At 39.9% G+C, this 17,738-nt stretch overlaps 1 pseudogene across 1 annotated transcript in view; it reads right to left on the bottom strand.

The window, feature by feature from the left end:
• Positions 1-774: 774 nt before the first annotated feature.
• Positions 775-17,738, bottom strand: part of LOC110743597 — a 95,995-nt pseudogene continuing 79,031 nt past the window's right edge. Inside the window, exon 2 of the transcript XR_004184016.1 lies at positions 775-1,835. The product of XR_004184016.1 is annotated as an aconitate hydratase, mitochondrial-like (transcript). The remainder of the gene's footprint in view (positions 1,836-17,738) is intronic.

Raw genomic sequence — 17,738 nt, forward strand, 5'->3', positions numbered from 1 at the left:
GTGTAAGAGTTTGATAAATTTTGGTTAACTGCTGTCATACCTGTTGGACAAAGCTGAAGTACATGGCCTCTTTCTGGACTAATGGTCAGCTCAGGGATTCTTTGCCTTTGGGTGTGGTCTTTCTGCTAGACCAAAACATAGGTGGGTGGTAGAGATAATGTAGTAAAACACATGGTCATAGAAGTTAAAGGAATTGACTACGTCCACTTTCTTAAGTAAGAATCTATGCACAGGAACTCTTAGAATGGGGCTAAGGGCACAGCAGGTATTCTGAGAGTAAACACTGGTGAAGTTATACAGGTGGAGAGCATTAACTAGGAGCTGAGAACAAGGATGTGGTACTGACTGCATGGTTTAAAGGTTGGGCCCTCTTTTTTTTTTTTGTTACTGATTTTGGATTCTTGTTTTCCTTGCAAGAACAAAAGGTTCTCTAGAATCCTTCACCCACCAATGAAATAATCAGGCAGGAGGAAAACTTTAGATGGGAGTCTTGTCATAAAAAAAAATATGGTTGCATGGAGCTGCCTAAGATGTGAACCAAACTAAAAATAGGAAGACAGGGGCTAAAAAGTTATTTTAAGAAACCCCCCCCAACCACAGTCACTCCGTGGGCTGACTGGGAAGCAGGAAGCATGTCTGGTCACACCATCTTGGAATAAGAAGCCATGGCTGGCTGGATCAGATCCTCTGATGGCTCAAATAGAGCTGAACTTGAACATGACTCCAGCGCTGGGTGAGGGATGGGGGGTGGGGGGTGGGCGGCGGGTTCTGCCCTCACTGCTGCAGCTCCTTCATTCTGTTGAGGGCACTGCCGGTGCGGAACCACTTGATCTGCATCTTGTTGAAGGTTCAGGAGGTTCAGGAGGATGGTCTCCTGGGTCCCATTGGGGTGCCAGATGATGCAGTTCAGGGACTTGCCAGGGGAGAATTTCTTCAGGCTCTGAATGGTTAGTTTGTCCACAGGGTGAATCTTGTTGTAGTCAGCTGGGTCAGCAAAGATCAGGGCAGCAGGCCCTGCTTCTTCAGGTTGGTCTCATGGATCCTGGCGAAGCTCTTGGTGATGATGGCCCGGCCCCCAAGGTGGTGAGACTCTAGTGCTGTATGCTCCTGGCTCGAGCCCTCACCGTAGTTCTTGTCCCTGATCACCATCAATCTGATGCCATGTATCTTGTAGTAGCAGGCAGTCTCAAGGACGGGGCCAAACTCCTGGGTGAGGGCATTGTGCACGGAGTTGGCCTTGCCATTTTCAATGTTGATGGCACCAATGAGCAAGTTGTTGGAGATGTTGTCCAAGTGCCCATGGAACTTGAGCCAGGGGCCAGCAGCCAAGATGTGGTCAGTGGTACACTTCTCTTTGACCTTGATGAGGATCCGCAGGTCCTCCAGGTCCTTGCCATCCCATTTGTCAAAAGGCTGCAGTAGCTGCAGGCACTGGCTGGTGGGGCTCACGTCAATGTGCTGCCCACTCCTGTCCTTTGGCGGGGGTGGAGGTGCTGGTAGATGTCCTGCCCTGGGTCAAACTCCACTTGGGGAAGCTCATCCAGCTTGAACTTCTTGCCATCCTTGCTCATCAGGTAGTCAGTCTCTGGGTTGAACTTGAGGTTCCTGCAATGGCCAGGGCTGTGACAATCTCTGGGAACATGACGAAGGCATGGGTCTCAGGGTTGGTATCACTGCGGCCCATGAAGTTCCTGTTGTAAGAGGTGACAATTGTGTTCTTCTCCCCCTTCTTGATGTCCTTCCTGTCCCACCAGCCAATGTAGGGGCCCCCTTTTATTTGGTAAACAGCAGTGATATACCCAGCAAAGAAGAGAGGGTATAAAATATTTGAGGCTCTTTAGCATTTTGTTTCAGAAGCTCATGGTATCTACCAAGCTCGTGCGAAGGACTGTTATGAAGATTCAGTAAACAAATATATTGCAGGGTATTTTTTAAGCCTGTAAAGTCTAAAATGGATCCAGTATCGTCAATTTGTTTATTCATTCAATCATTTATTCATTCAAGAAACAATCATCTAAAGTTTACTGTATGTTAGAAATTGTGGTAGGCTCTAGGAACACAAACACAAATGCATCCCTTCAAAAAGTTTATGGTCTAGTGGAAAAAAAAGGATAGAAGAAATCATTGAAAACAGAATATATGACTCAATAAAGGAATGTATGAAGTTTTATAAGAATATAGATAAATGATATATATTTAAAATATGTATCCTTTACATATATTTTACTAACTTCTATATTGTCCTGTGAAGTATACTTTATTTTCTCTCTTTCACATTTAAATAACTGAAATTAAGGAGAACCAAATAATGCGGGCAATAAGTGATAGGTCTGGTACTCAAAGCTAAATATTCTAACTCAAAATCTCGTTCTTTCCCCCCACTCTATCAAGCTGCTTCATTAACTCAGCTGTTATTATGATCAATGGACAGGAAATTTATGAAACAAGATAAATAAGTGTAAGTGGCTAATTTTAATTTTAAAATTAATAAAATCAAATAAAAATACCAGTCCTTTGTCAGATGCATAGTTTGCAGATATTTTCTCCACTCTGTCAGTTGTCTGCTAATTCTGCTGACTATTTCTTTTGCTGTGCAGAGCTTTTTAGTTTAATTAGGTCCTATTTTGTTGTTGTTGTTTTTGTTGCACTTGCTGTTGGGGTCTTAGTCATTAATTCTTTAATGTCAAGAGAGCTTTTCTGATGTTATCTTCTAGATAACTTCTAGTTGACATTTTTCTCAGCTTATAAAACTCATAAAAAGTAAAGTAAGAAAAATAACAACTGCTATAGACAATAATGAGTGGAAGTAAGTAGTCTCGTTTACTAAAGGTGAGAATGTAACCTTTCTGGAAGGCAAATAGTCAATATGGCAGAGACTGCACTTTGTGTTAATCAAAACACTTCCTCTCCCTGGGAATAAAAGAAGACTGTCTTTCCCAGGTTCCCTAGCAGTTCAGTTGGAAATTATGTGACTCTAGTCAATAAATATGGGCAAAAGTAACATATGCTTTTTATTGACCTAAGTCCAAAGATCACTCAGAGTGACACTTCAGCTCTGTCTTCTCTTCCATCTGTAAAATGGGGATAAAATCTCTTATGTTATGTTCATTCCATGGCAATTTAGGAGCCACATGTTTGAAGCAACTCAGATCCCAAAATCATCACATGGAGAAAAGCCACCAAAGAGAGCCACCTGGCCCACACTGGACAATGACTAGAGCAAGAAATAAACCTTTGATGTGTTAAGCATTGAGCATAGGGAATTGAATTGTTACCACAGCAGAACACATCAACTAATGAACATAACATAAGAGATTTTATCCCCATTTTACAGATGAGGCTACTGAGGCACAGAGGGATAAGTAACTTGCCCATGGTCACAAAGCAAACAAATAGCTGAGCTTTGATACTGGCATAAAAATAGACATGTAGACCAATAGAACCAAATAGATGATCTAGAAATAAAGTCAAGTACTTGCAGCCAACTGTGATTTCAACAAAGCATACAAAAACATAAAGTGGGGAAAGGACACCCTATTCAATAAATGGTGCTGGGAAAACTGGCAAGCCACATGTAGAAGAATGAAACTGGATCCCAATCTTTCACCTCATGCAAAAATCAACTCGAGAAGGATCAAAGCCTTAGTTAAATCTAAGACCTGAAACCGTAACAGTTCTGGAAGATAACATCAGAAAAGCTCTCTTGACATTAAAGAATTAATGACTAAGACCCCAAAAGCAAGTGCAACAAAAACAACAACAACCAAATAGGACCTAATTGAACTAAAAAGCTCTGCACAGCAAAAGAAATAATCAGCAGAATTAGCAGACAATCGACAGAGTGGAGAAAATATCTGCAAACTATGCATCTGACAAAGGACTGGTATCCACACTCTATGAGAAACTCAAACAAATCAGCATTAAAAAATCCCATCAAAAAGTGGACAAAGGACATGAATAGACAATTCTTGAAAGAAGATATACAAACAGCCAACAAACCTGAAAAAAATGCTCAATATCACTAATCATCAGGGAAATGCAAATTAAAACCACAATGAAATACCACCTTACTCCTGCAAGAATGGCCATAAAAAGTCAAAAAGCAATAGATATTGTCATGGATGTGGTAAAAAGGGTACACTCTTACACTGTTGCTAGGAATGTAAATTAGTACAACCACTACGGAAAACAGTATGGAGAGTCCTTAAAGAACTAAAAGTAGATCTACCATTCGATCCAGCAATCTCAATCTCACTACTGGGTGTCTACCCAAAGGAAAAGAATCATATGAAAAATACACATGCCTATGAATGTTTATAGCAACACAGTTCACAATTGCAAAGATATGGAACCAACCTAAGTGCCCTTTGACCTATGAGTGGTTAAAGAAAATGTGGTATATATGCACCATAGAACACTACTCAGCCATAAAAAGGAATAAAATAATGTCTTTTGCAGCAACCTGGATGGGGCTAGAGGCCATTATTCTAAGTGAAATAACTTAGGAATGGAAAACCAAATATTGTTAAGTTCTCACTTAGGAGTGGGAGCTAAACTGTGAGGGTGCAAAGGCATAAGAGTGATATACTGGACTTTGGGGACTTGAGGAAAGGTTGGGAGGGGGATGAGGGATAAAATATTACATATCGGGTGCAGTGTACACTGCTCAGGTTACAGGTACACTAAAATCTCAGAAACCACCACTAAAGTACTTATCCATGTAACCAAAAACCACCTGTACCCCCAAAACTATTGAAATAAAAAATATATTTATTTTAAAATGCATTTCTTAGTCAAACCTTTTGTTTTATACAATAAAAGAAAAATAAAAAGAAAAAATTGCTGCGCTAAAATAAGAAACCTACTCCAGATCACATAGCTAATAAATGACAAGCCCATGCAGTTGACTCTAGAATCTGCATCTTACATCTTAACTAGCACATATGCTGCCTTTCTTAAATAAATTATGGTATATATAACGTACTATGCAGCCATTAATATATGACAAAGAAGTATTTTAACTCACTGAGCAAAGGTTGGGTTATTTAATAAATGATGCTAGCCCAATTGACAGTCTGTCTGGAGGAAATTAAAATTAGGCCTCTCTTTGAAAATTTATACATATATATACGTATATATACACATATATACATATATATTCAAAATGAGTAAAGAAGTTTGATTATAAAAATAAAATAACAAAAATCTAACAGACCATGTGTATAATCTAGGAATGGGGGAGACCTTCCAAATCAAGATGGGATATCTAGGAGCACAAAACAAAAGGATGTTTTGAAGAATATTAAATGAAATAAGACATTGTTCATTAAATAATGAAAAATGCAATGTACAAAACACCCTAAGAAATAAAATTATTGAATCATAAAAAGTTATGGTTATTTAATATGAATTTTCATAGCCCTCACCTGCCTACAGATACTAAGGGGTTTACACTATTAGTAAAAACACTTATTTCCCTGGTTCTACCACTTTCCTGTGTTATATAGAACCACAGCTCTTTACAAAACATGCTCCAAATAAATCCCCCAGTCCTGGAGCTGGGGAGTTCTAAAATGTGCTCACCAGCACATCTGTTCCCAGTGGGCACTAAGGCCGGACTTCTGTGCTATCAGCCTCACCACAGAGGCGCTTGAGCACCTCTGGCCCCAGGAAAGAATCCCTCCTTAGTTTTGTCATAATCTGAGAGAGGGGTCTTAAGGTAGTTGCCTTGGCCCCAGTGTGTACAACAGTGTAGTGAAATTGCTTTTACGATATTTAATCACAACATTTCCCAATACCCTCACAGGACTCGGATAGTAATGGAATGGGCCAGTATCATACACCATATAGGCAGCTGGCAGAATTAGGTCAAACTTCTCGTGGGCACTCCTTCAGGACAGATCCCTCCTAATCTCCACACACATAGAGTGCTGGAGGGCAGCCCTTGGGATTGAACAGATGTGTCCCAGAGACATCTGAGTCACCCGAGGACTCTAGTGCTCAAACTCTGCTTGTATTTGGTGATTAGCGCCAGGCTAATCATGGTATCATGGGGATGGAGAGGGAGAGTTCCTCTTTAATATTTTCTATATTGTGTTCATTTAAAAATAAATATTAATTTTATAATCTTAAAAGATTTTTTTAAAAAACAAAAAAAGCACAAAGAACATAGATTCTTAGAGCAAGCAATTTAAAAAGATTATAGACTCTACCTCTATGCAGACTTTTAAAGTAAGATGGTTTATCATCCCCTGCAATGTGACCCTGGAAATGAACTGGACAACAAGTTAATCTTAGGTTTCTATGAATCACTTGGGTTTCGTTGGACTTTCTCTTTCTTTGACTCATATATAAACCAGAGACAGTAGGAGTCTATAAAAATTATTGAACATTGGAACACTAACATCTGAACTTTTTTAAAGTTTCAGGTTGAAATGGCTTCTGTAAAGATCTAACCTAACTGTGGTTGATAGAAAATAGCAATATTCAATTAAAGTTATATATAAGTTAGGAAAGGAATTACAAGCCACGGTAGCTTGACTAAATTCTCACTGAGCTTACTCAAACTCTCATCTGCTCCAAGGCTTCCAGCTGTATAGAAGTTTCTTTCAGAATTGTTTCAGTTCATTTCAATGAAAAAATTATCAAATATAATAAAACAGTTTTGGAAAGACAGGAGGGATTTGGGACATTACAATTGGTATTAAAAGAACTAATGAGCTTTGCTACTGATAAAGTACTTTTTGTATTCTTTTTTGGTTCAAAGAATGATACCCAATTGTTAATTCTTAAGCACATAAATCTTTTCCATTTTTGTTTTTCCTGCTTGGTGCCTGAATTTTCTTGGCTACTACTGAAATATATTGAATAGGCTGACTCTACTTTTTATCTGCATATTCTATGCATCTAGTGGCTCTGAATCCAAGCCACTATAATGATCATGAAAACAAAATATTTCTGATGAACATATAACCAGATATTGCTGACAAATAGAAAAAAAAAAATAGGCTGATGGGGGCCAGAGCAGTGCATATGGTCTGCATTCCTGCCAAACTGCATGTATGCACAGCCACACAAAGACAAAATCCTTCGGTAAACACTCACAGTTGAGGAATAGGGTATAACATTTTAATATATTAACCATTTGAAAAAATTCCTGTTAGTTCCTTTTAATCTCTGGTATGCTGTCACCATTCAAACTAGACTAGAGGTATCAATTTCCTCTGAAAGGAATATTATAGCAGAGAAAACAAATAAGAAACCAGTTCTCAAGTTTGAGATTCAAAATGGGCTCTTGAGTCTCTTTACTGTTTGGCAGAAGAAGATTTGATTGCAAAAGCCTGAATTTTGAATATGAAAGTCTAAGATTCTAGAGGACCTGAGGCATAAGTTTTTCCATTAACGTACTAGATTACATGTAATGCAGGTGGATATCAGTGCATGATTTTCCTGTTGGAGAGGAGCTATGGATCCTATAGGTTGGGGAACAGGAAGAGAGTTGGAAGAGGCTATGGTTTGAATGTGTTCCCTACCCTATGTTCATTGCAGCATTATTCATAATAGCCAAAATATGGAAACAACCCAAATGCCCATCGACAGATGAATGGATACAGAAAGTGTCATATGAACTTACAATGCAATATTATTCAGCCTTAAAAAATACAAGGAAATCCTGCCATTTTTGATAACACATATGAACCTAGAGGAGATTATGCTAAGTGAAATAAGCCAGTCTCAGAAGGACAAATACTATATGAATCCAGTTATATGAAGTATCTAAAATGGTCAAACCCATAAAGGCAGAGATTAGAATGGTGAGTGCTAGGGGCTGGGGGAGGGGAAAATGGGAAATTATTTTTCAATGGGTATGAAGTTTCTATTACGCAAGATGAGAAAGTACTAGATACCTGCTGTACAACATAGTACCTAGGTTTAACAATATGATATTGTATACTTTTAAATGTAAGAGGATAATCTCATGTTGTGTTCTTACCTAACAAACAATAACAACAAACCCCCCAAATCCCACAAAAGAACATAAAGACATTTTTGAAGATTATGGATATGTTTAGTGCCTTGGTTGTGGTGATGGTTTCATGACTGTAGTCACATTTCCAAACTCATCAAGAGGTACACACGAAATGTGTACAATTTTTGGTACATCAGTTATAGCTCAATAAAGCTAAAAAAAAAAAAATTCAAAAGAAAGGGTGAGAGAGCAAGGGAAGGGACCTTCCACAGGAGCCACCAAAGACCAGAAGTGTGGTAGCCCTGCGGGAATTCCCATATTCGGGGTTGAGGGAGAGAAGAGTGTAACTTTCGTTGAGTGTCTATTACATGCCAGGCATAGTATTAGATTCTTTCTTGTTGGTATACTCACACTTTCCTCCTTCTTTAAAGTATTATTTTTTAACCTTGTTTTAATTGTGGTATACTATATAACATAAGATTTGCCATTTTAAAACAGTTTAAGCATATAATTCAGTGGCATTAATCAAAGTCGCAGTGATATTCAACCATCACCACTCTCTACTTCCAAAACTTTTCATCACTCCAAACAGAAACTTTGTATCCATTAACAAATGCTTTGTCCTTGTCATTAATTTTATTTCATTTCAAACGCTGAGGGAAATGACCACGAAGCAACTTTTGTTTTCATTGTTTAGCTCTCTCACTTGATCCCATGGAAACTGCAGAAATGTTGGGAGTTCGGGCCCCGAAAACGCTGGGGAGATGATGTTCAGTCCCTTATGCTGCTGCACGTATTTACTTAGCATTAGGACGTGATTCACGGTAAACACATGTAGGTATTAATTATTTTTAACTTGTGGTCCCTGGACTTGATCCAGGGGGGTCTATGAACTCCCTGCAATTGTAATCAGAATTTTGGATGCAGATGCATTTGCTTGGGAAATGGTTACGTAGCTTTTTCCTCCTCAACTTTAGAAGGATATATAATCCCCAAAATGATTACAGTCCCCATTTTTGAAGATAGAAGCTGGGGAGTAGGCACTGAACCCTCAAAACTCACAGAGTTTAAGTACTTTTACTCTCTCTGTGTGATCCCTCTGTGGTTAATTTGGTTTAAGGAAGCTTGGAAGAAATTCTGTTCCTAGTCTCCTCTCTCCACGTCCCACTCCCCAGACCCCATCTCACCTTACCAACTTCGATCGATAGTCTGCATCCTGAGGCCTAGAGAGATGGGAGAACTGGAGGACATGCCTGGGTAGTACAGTTGGAATATTAATAAGAGAACAAGTGAATGAAGCAGGACAGAAGGGGAGAATAATTTTGCTTCTTTTCTCTGCCTGTATAGAGAAGAACCCCTGTGTTCTTTTGACCTTATCTCTGCCATTTTGCACTCATTATGGCTAGGTTTCAAAATCTCTCTGCTTAGAGGCTTCCCCCAAATCATTAAAAAGTTCCCTGGTGTCCCTGGCCCTGCCTGAATCCAATCCTGGCCCAACTAGATCCCGCTCACCCAACCTACCAGTCAGCTCTGCTCCACGCCCCTGTGTCCAGGGTTGACTGTCACTCTCTTCTCTCCCAAACACATCAACCACCTCGCTCTGAGTCTCCCTGTGCCCAGCCTGTCCCCTCACACGTGTCCTTTCTCTGGGGGATGCTGCACAGTTCATACTCCACAGTCAGGACCCTTGAGCTCTTCTACCCTCAGGTGCCCAGGCCAGCCCACTTCCAGATGAGCCCAGGGAGTGTTTGCCTAAGGCATGGTGGGAAAGCTGGGGCATCTGCTTGGGGGAACTTATCTGGCCTCTATGGCATTTAACAATGGGATTATCATGAATGTGCAAAGAGAATTAAACTACATTTAGGGAAAACATAAACAATGGTACATTATAAAGATGCAGAGCTCTAAAATGAAAAATAGAAAAACTAGGTCTGGTTCTATAAAGGTAATATTAATTACAAGAATTTATGAGAACTTATGGCTAATTACCACGTGCACTAACATTTATGAACTTATGGCTAATTACCACATGCATATACACTTATGTATATGTACACAACTAATTTTATTGTAAGTTTTGTTGGGTTGCAACATTACACAAATAATAATAATTTATTGTTTGCTGAGCTTCTATAGGCCAGCTACCATCTTAATCACTTTATAGAAATTGTTTTATGTAGTCTCACACTCTGTGTTTCCAGTCTGTAGTTGCTCATTAAGCGTGGTTATTATCTAATTCATTTTAAGAGAAGAAAACTACATTTTGTAAAATATTGGTTGTATCTTAAAAGCTCTGAAAGTCCTGAATACAGACTGTTAATATACACTTGGGTAATTATCAGAACTTTGCTGTCAAAATCCTATCTGTTGTACCTACAAAAATAAATTTTTATGGAAATGTCTTCAAATTCCTCTTAGCTACTAGAAGAAAAGAATGAAAGGAGAAAAGCTTAATGAGAGCGAATTCATAAGCCTTCCCTCCTTTCTGCTTTCTTCCCTGATCTGTTCCTCCAGTCCCTTTTTCCTCCAGTCCCTCCAGTTCCTCCTTTTTCCTCCAGTCCCTTCTATTTTTTCCCCTCCCCTCCCTAACCCTTAAATTTTCTTCCCTCCCTTCTCCCCCTTCTCCCCCTACTTTTCACCTCATCTTTTCTACCTCTTTCCTTATTCCCTTCTTGTCTCCTCCTCTCCCCTCTGTCTCTCTCCTGTCTCCCTGCTAAGTTTGGCATTGCCCACTGACACATTATTATCAGGTGCAGTGTGCAGACGTTTGGGAAGGGGACCAGGAATAAATGCAAGCAGAGAAAAGTTTCATGCTTCCTCACATTATGCTGGAAAAATAAGTTACCAATTTTAAATGTTAAGATATCCTAGAGGAGCGCCTGTTTTTTTCTGTGAGCATCCAGCAGTGGTGCTCTGGAAATTTAAGATTGAATTCAGTTGAAGCTCACTGGTTCTATTAACAAAAAGATTCATACAAAAGGTCTCAGTGGCATGTTTTTTCTTTCATCGGTCAGGAGTTGTCTTTGCTGTGTGTGATGACTGGAACATTAGGCAGATTCTCTAGAAGGTCTATAATCCAGGAGATTGCATCTCAGAATGCAATTTTTGTTCACTGACCTTTATGAAAAAGAATAAAGACATTGAAAATTGATGATAAGAAAGTTGGAAATCCATGAACGTGAGCACTTTCCTCATGGCACATTTAAAGCTTTAGGGAGCTTTCAGGAATATTTGAAAATGTGAATAAAGTCTATATTCAAAAGATAAGACAGATTAGAGAATACTACGTTAGATCTTTTATGGACCATTTATGCTGATTTGATCATCACTTTCTTTGGTGAAGAGTAACAATGAGCAGGCTGGGTGTGGTGGTTCATGCCTGTAATTACAGCACTTTGGGAGGCCGAGGCGGGTGGATTACTTGAGCCCTGGAGTTCAAGACCAGCCTGGCCAACATGTCAAAACCCTGTCTCTACTAAAAATACAAAAATTAGCCAGGCATGATGGCACATGCCTGTAATCCCAGCTACTAGGGAAACTGAGGCACAAGAATCGCTTAAACCTGGGAGGTGAGGTTGCAGTGAGCTGAGATTGTGCCACTGCACTCCAGCGTGGGTGACAGAGCAAGACTCGGTCCTTAAAAAAACAAAAAACATAATGAGCAAACCTTCCTTGTCCTGTCTTATGAGATAGAATCCTAGTTTTAGGAATAACTGGCTAGGAGCTTCAATTCTGCAGCTTTTCCTCCACATCTAACCATTTGAAGGGATGTGAACCATAGTGGGAAATGCTCTGGAGAAGAAAGCTGAATTCTAGTTTACACTTGGTTGCAAATCTTCTATGTGGTCATAAGTCAATCATCTGCCATGAGTCTCAGTCTTCCTGTCTATAAAATGGGATACTTGGATCATATGCTGCTCCAGAATGCTATGTTTCAAGGTGGTGATCAATCAAAATGCCTTTATAACTGCATGTAACTTTGTTCTCGCTTTTGTAAACTGTACGCAAATCTTTGTCTGGCAGTTTTGTTCCAAAAGAAATGCTGGCTTTTCCACAAACGTTGTTTTGGTCACTTGTTTGGGGGCCAATCCACTGCTGGCCCTTTATGTTTATATCAAATGGAAGGCTAAGGCCACATTAAACCTAACTGGTTGAAAGAGAGCAAGTTCAAAGCTATATCCCAAAGTAACCACACTCTCTTTGCAATATCCTACTTAGATAAATAAAATTTTATTTTAAGAATATTGATTGAGTTCTTTAGCATAGCCTTTGATTTTCACATTTTTCTCTCATAATGTGTTATGGATTTCATATTGCTGGAAATAAGCCCTCACTAATTCCTTTCTTTGCTTCTTCTGTATATCTTGAATCTCTCCACTTCTCTCCACCACCGCTCCTTCCTTCCTAGCTACAGCATCCAGCACCCCTCGCCTGAACAGCAGCCTCTTGACTGGTTTCTCTGTTTCCAAGCTGTAGCCTCTGATCCAGGCTCCATACAGCAGCCATATTGGTTTGCTTACTTCATTCCCATCATATGAAGGCTTTCCACTGCATTTGAATAAATCCCAACCATCCCAGACCATGGCTATGGTGAACACAGTGAGCAGTCTGGCTGCTGGGAATGCTGTTGGTAGATGTCTTCAACGGTCAGCCCCTGCAGGCTGACCTCAGACACAGGGAGCCACTTCATCCTTCCCGGGGTGCCCTGCATCCAGGGACCACTCATCACGGGGGTATAAAGGCTTGGCCAACTCTGGGCAACTCTGGATAGCCATTCTAGCTGCGGAGCTTCACATGGGATTGGCTGTGGCTGTCATCTGGGTCTGCCACTCAGCTCATGTCTTGCTCTGCCCCATCTTGCTCTGCCGTGACCAGCTCAGTCGTGGAGACCCAACCCAGCAGTGCTAGAGGGATTAAGACAAAGATACAGAAATAGAGTGCAAAGTGGGATCAGGGGGTTAACAGCCTTCAGAGCTGAGAGCCATGAACAGAGTTTGACCCATGTATTTACTGACAGCAAGCCAATGATAAGCATTGTTTCTATAGATTATAGATTAACTAAAAGCATTCCTTACGGGAAACAAAGCATTCTTAGTGAGGAGCAGAGAAACAGGCTCTGGCTGATTATCTGGAGCAAAAGCATGTTGTTAAGGCACAGGCCGCTCCTGCTATTGTTTGTGGTTTGAGCAGTTTTCTGCTCTGGGTGGGCCAGGTTTCCCTTGCCCTGCTCCAGTAAGCTAACAATTTCTAGAAGTGTGCATGCTAGCCGTCACCAGCATGTCACATTGCTGCAGAAATCCTGTTTATGGCCAGTTTCTTTAAGGCCTGTTTGTGACAGGCTTAGGGCCTGTTCCCAGCGTTTCTCACTTCCTTCCCCTCTTCCACAGGGGTTGATACAAAGGGAACTCTTTAATAAATGATGACAATGGCATCATAACACCCTGTATCATCTGGTCCTTGCCTACACTTCTGGCTCCATGTTGTGTTACTGGTGCCCCTGGCACATGGCTCTGCAGTCTTTTTTTCCAGTTCCTGGATTGGATTAGGCTCATTCCGACCTCAGGGTCTACGCAACTGATGTTTCCTCTCTAAGGCAGTTTTTCTTACAACTCTATCTATTCTTTCTTATCCGTTAGTTCTTTTTTTTTTTTTTTTTTTTGAGACGGAGTCTCGCTCTGTCGCCCAGGCTGGAGTGCAGTGGCCGGATCTCAGCTCACTGCAAGTTCCGCCTCCCGGGTTCATGCCATTCTCCTGCCTCAGCCTACAGGCACCCGCCACCTCGCCCGGCTAGTTTTTTGTTTTTTTTTTTTTTTTGTATTTTTTAGTAGAGACGGGGTTTCACTGGGTTAGCCAGGATGGTCTCGATCTCCTGACCTCGTGATCCGCCCGCCTCGGCCTCCCAAAGTGCTGGGATTACAGGCTTGAGCCACCGCGCCCGGCCATCCGTTAGTTCTTAACTTGACTGTCACCTCCTCAGAGAAGGCTTTCCTAACCCTACCCCCACATCATCACCAACCTGACGTATAAATAAGAATCTTTCTCCTGTTCTCTCACATAGCATCCTATTTTTTTTCCTTCACAGGACTGCTTACAATTTGTGGTTATATATTCACTTGTTTACTCACATGTTTAAGTCTGTCTTCCTCTAATAGACAGCAAACTTCACAAAGGCAAGTTTTGCATATGTTCTGTTCACCAGTTTAGATAAATTATATCCTCGTCATTTAGCCCCTTTCTTGTCCCCTAGTTGATATTCGATAAATACTGACTGAATGAATGAACGGACTGAATTTCTCCCCTTCCTAAGGAAAGGCCTGAGTTTCTTCAGTCTCCTGGCTGTTTCTCTTTGAAGTCGCTATTCAAGGAGCCAGACTCCTTTAAAGACAGGGAAGAACTACCCTAGGGCAGGACAATCAGTGGATGACACACAGCACCATAGCCAGTTGCCCAGCTGGAAGTTTTGACACAGGCAAGTACCTTCTGCATCCAGCAGGAACCATCTTGGCTGCAGGCCAACTGCTGCCATGCCTTCCTCCTCACTTTCCTGTCTTAATCACCCCTTTCTTCTATGGCAGCCTGCTCCAGTTTTCTGTCTATCATCTGTCCAAGCTTTATATTCTCATCTTGCCTGCTTGACCAAACCTAGCTTTGCCTTCACCACTGTATCTAGCTCCAGGAAAGGCACCCCATTCCCCTGCACTTTCATAGCCCTTTGGGGATACCCTGTCACCTTAGGGCACAGGCAGCCTGTAAAACAGGATCAAGATTCAACCCAGTGAAATTTAGACACTATTACTTAGCATTTAGATAGTAGCAGACAGAGGCTGAGAACTTTATAAGGATTACCACATTCAATTCTCATTTAATCTCAACTATTGTATGGAGGATTTACTACTATCTCCATTTTATGGAGTTTGGACAGGTGAAAGTGGTTTATCCAAGGTAAGAGGTGACATTGGGATTCAAACCCAGATGATCTGATTGCAGGAGCAATGAGCATCTTAATTCTTCACTGCATTAGACTGTGACTGGGTAACTTGCTCCACTGAGACCAAATGACATTGCTTTATTTTGTAGTAAACAGAGTTTTTTTGTTGTTGGTTTTTTGTTTTTTTTTTTTTTTTTTTTTGCACTGTTGCCCAGGCTGGAGTGCAATGGTGCGATCTCAGCTCACTGCAACCTCTGCCTCCCAGGTTCAAACGATTCTCCTGCCTCAGCTTCCTGAGTAGCTGGGATTACAGGCACACACCACCACAGCTGTCAATTTTTTGTATTTTTAGTAGAGATGGGGTTTCATTATGTTGGCCAGAATGGTCTCGAACTTCTGACCTCGTGATCTGCCTGCCTCGGCCTCCCAAAGTGTTGGGATTACAGGCGTAATCCACTGTGCCTGGCCTCAGAGTTTGTTTTAAATTCAGTTTTGGTTTCTTTCTTTCCTTGCTTTACAGTAAGAAATTTTGAAAAAGGATATTAGAGTGATTTAGGCCTTAAAGAAATCAGTTCCATTGTGTCACTGCCTTCTTATTAATTTAGCTTTTGGGTTCTATTGTCCTATGCTAGTGTGTGGTGGTACATGATCACTGTGGGCCATTTGCACTTATCATCTCCCCTCTGCAGGGTTATAGAGAGTCAAGGAAGAGTAGTGAGCACATAATGATGCTGATATCATGGGCAGGAGCAGATCGAGCAAAGTGATCTTTTTTTTTTTTTTTTTTTTGCATTTTGCATCATCCTTTTTTCTCTATTTTGTGCACTAACTTTTGTTACATCATGGAAAAGAGCGTATGCTCACAAAATATTAATATATAGAAATGCTGCCAATGTATTTAACTACTTGCTAACTTACAAAAAATGTACATAGTGTTATTTTTAAAATATATTTGCTATATGGTTACAGTTTATATATTGATTTTTCTCAGACATGATTGAAATTTCATATTTGATTTTCCAATAAGAAGTTATGTGCTCTAAATTAGATATTCAAAATTGAATAATAAAATAAAAAATTCACTGTGTACTTGCTCTATGAATTATAAGAATTAAAACAACAAGACATTTTGCTCCCATTAGTCTGGTAAAGATTTTACGAATTTTTAAATAAAAAGATTGGTAATATCGAGTGTTTGGGGTTGGTTAGTGTGTAGGAGAAATGTGGTTTCTAATATATTGAGGTAGAAGGGTAAATAGATACCTGCTTTTGAAGGTAACTTGGAATTAGGTCTAAAAGTTGACCCAGTAATTCCATTTCTAGGAGTCTACCTTCCAGAAATAGTCACGCGCACAGCGATTTTTTTACAAATCATTGCATTATAATTTTAAATAGTATAAAATTGAAAGTAACCATCAATAGGGAAAGGGTAAAAGTTATGGGTATAATTAAGAGCATAATTATCAATACTATAGATACTATAAGAGCTGTTGAAAAGCATCAGGAAGATATAAATGTACTGACAAGAACTCTATCTAAGACACATGAATGATTGAAAAAGCAAGTTGCAAAAGAATAAATATAGTATCATATTGCTTGTGTTAAGAAATACGTAACATTTATATATGTGGAGGCATGCAACAGATCAGAGGGATTGTTATTAGTGTTTACCTCTGGAGAGGGGCTGGGATTGGCCAATCTGTGGTGAGGAAGTAAAAGGATTCATTGTCACAGGTTTTCTATTCATTTCTGTATCATTTGGATTTTGTACACTGACTATCCATACACAAGTTACTGTTGTAATTTTAAAACAGAAATAAAAAGTTATAACTACAAAACTATAAATTTTTTGTTAGATTAAAAGTATAGATTTCTACTTTAAGCTCTATGTGTGCTTCATGTAGCATCAAGTTATGCTAAATTATTGAGATATTATTGGGATGTGTCATTAGGGTATATTTTGTTACATGAAACAGAAACTGATTTAAAAAGCATGAGTAGAATTAAGGTAGTTTATTGAAAGGATGTAGGAGAATCTTAGGAAACTCATGCAATCTGGCCTCAAGGGAGTAGGGAAGTTCAAAAGCTATTTCCTCCCTCTCTCTCTCCAGGGCCCAGGTTCTTTGACATCTATTTCTCCTGACACATCCGCACAATTCTCCTCTGGGGACTGTCCTCCTCTGCTTTTTGTTTGCTTGTTTTTAATCATGCTTGGATCTATGACTCTACAGGTTCACTACCATCTTGGGCTGAGGAAACTCTGGAAAATACTTTGGATAAAGACTTGATTGTGTCAGTTTACTCCATTTAATATTTTATTTTTGAATTGTGAAATTAATTTCCAACTATTAGTAGTATGTAAAGGTTCATCCTTAAATAGTCACTGTTTCTGGTTCAGCTCCAGCTACTAAAGTACAGCCAAATTTTATATCAAAAGGCCTGTTTAGGCAGAAGTTTGTGGGCAGTAACATATGGGGTGGGCCACAGCTAAAAGATGCATTACTTTGACAGAGCTTGAGTTTATATGGCTAAAGGCAGTCATCATATGTTATGAGCAAAGAAAAGGGCTAGCTGGTATTGAGATATTCTTGAGCCAGTGTCTAATCATTATTCACTCTTCATTTTGCTTGATACCTTACAAGGACTAAAGTTGACTTATTGGTCTACTGATTCTCATTGGAACATAGTCTTTAAGGCAAACCCAATGGACAGAGGTTTATGAGAGGAACTGATTGCCAGTTGAGCAGTGTGTCAAATGTTCGTTACCTTAACCTAGAACTGTACTATCAACACAAGCAGTCCTTGCTTTGCACAGTAGTGGGAGAGATAAAAATGGCCACG

This window comes from Papio anubis, chromosome 5 (genome assembly GCF_008728515.1).
Source record: "Papio anubis isolate 15944 chromosome 5, Panubis1.0, whole genome shotgun sequence".
NCBI lineage: Eukaryota > Metazoa > Chordata > Mammalia > Primates > Cercopithecidae > Papio > Papio anubis.